Raw genomic sequence first — 2,148 nt, 5'->3', positions numbered from 1 at the left:
GAATTATCTAATTATATAAATTTAATTGAATAATTATATAAAAATAAGGTTAACATATTTAAGTGCATTAAAATAAAATTCTACTCATCTAAGTACGAAGATAGATATACGTAACAACATTTTGTACTTTGTTCGTGCAATAGAAGCAAAGTGTAATCCTGGTTAAGCTTCAAATATACGTTTGGACAATAACGAACACAAACCTGCAAAATGAATGAGGATCAAACCCTACTGTTTATATGTATGAGCAAATAATGTGTACTGAGTGCATGCCACATTAATTTGACACCATCAATGGTTCAACTATATATTCATAAATATTACTAATCTTCATATTGTATAACACGATATATAAAATGAAAACGTGACATAATGATTGTGGCAAACATATTTCTTTTTTTAAAAAGCAAAATAATGTTGGAAATGTACTAGTACTACTTGTTACTTATTACTAGTTGAAGCTGGGTACCTAATTAATTTTACGGAATCATTTTCATGTGACGATTATTTTTGCAAAGCACAGCATACTTTCATTTACGGTGTTGGGTTGTTTCCTGAAAGTTTAGTACATTTTAAAAATTTCCCTAACTTACAAATGCCCCTATTAATGGCACAGATTTTAATATTATATCATTATAATAATCACCATTTTCATAGTTACTACTATCATATAATGGTGAACTTGAGGAATTCTTGCAAAATGTATAGAAAATGCTAGTATACTTTTATTATAATTAATAAATTAATTTAATCTGACCGAAGATTAGGGATGTCAACGGGGCAGGGCGGGGGCGAGGAATGCTTCTCTGCTCTCCATCCTCGCCCTCCAGATTTGCTTCCCGTCTCCATTCCTGTTTCTTACTGTGGGAAAATATCGCTCTCTATCCCCATTTTCCACAGGGTCTCAATTCTTGCGGGGATCCCATTCTCCATCTATGTGATAGCTCTAACTAATTATTAATTTCCATACAATAGAGGTGCAAGTATCCATTATATACAAAAATAGCAAGATTTTATACAAAAAGTCTAAATGACAAGATGATGACTTCTTTTAAAATGATGTAGTGGGGATGCAACGGCATGCCAGAGCAGTAGACGAAGTAGGAGACACGACAACAAAGAGAAAAATGGACACGACGACATATTTATGGAAAGAAACACCGCAAATAGAGAGCATGATGCAGTGAGGGTGATGGCACCGTGAGTTGTGACGATGCAGTGAGAAGGGAGAGTGGCGAGAGAGTGACTGCAGATAGATTGGATGGAGTATGGACAGTGTTAGGGATCTCTGAATTGAAGAAGGGTTATACAAATGCAGATTAGGAGTTTTGGGTTTCTATATATGTGTGTGTGAAAAATGACTAAAAAACACATATGAGAAATAAACTATTAAGGATAATTTAAGGAATTCATAAATTTCGGGGAATAGCGGGGACGGGGCGGGGATCCCCGCTCGGGTTCCCACGCTTGCTTCGGAGGAATTTTGTCCCCCATCCCCATCCCCGCGGAAAAAATTTCCCACAATTGGATCCCCATTCGGGGCAGTCCCCGCAGAGATCCCCGCGTCTCGAGAAATTTTGCCATCCCTACTCTCCATATATGCATCTCTCCAACACTTCTAATTCAGTCAGGAGCCATGTGCTATAACTAGGGATCCTTGTAAGGTGTCCAATGAAATTGAAAATTACATAAATTCTAATAATTAGACATGAAAGAGCACTAAATGTAATACATTATAAACTAAGACAGATCGTACCTCATCAGCTATGAGGGCATCTAGCCTACGTTGCAATTGTAGTATCCTGTTATGGTGGTAGTCTCTGGTTTGTTGTCCCAATCATCCCTATAAAAAAAAATTTCCACCGTCAAATCCCCATTCGAGACCGTCCCGGCAGAAATTCCTGCGTCTAAGTTTTGCCATCCCTACCAAAGCCTAATTGATCAGTAATGTTACACTCTTTGACCTATTGTATAAATATAATCTCGAAAAAAGATTATGAATTAAATTTATTTTTAATTAATAATCGGTCAATATTTGTTTTATTTTTTATATTTTACTACTTTTCTATTTTATTGACTAGTATTTATTTTTTGAATTAAGATAGATAATTATTTTTTTTTCGATCAATATCAACTAATTATTTTAAC

This window comes from Arachis ipaensis, chromosome B03, assembly GCF_000816755.2.
Source record: "Arachis ipaensis cultivar K30076 chromosome B03, Araip1.1, whole genome shotgun sequence".
Lineage (NCBI taxonomy): Eukaryota > Viridiplantae > Streptophyta > Magnoliopsida > Fabales > Fabaceae > Arachis > Arachis ipaensis.
This window is presented reverse-complemented; position numbering follows the sequence as displayed.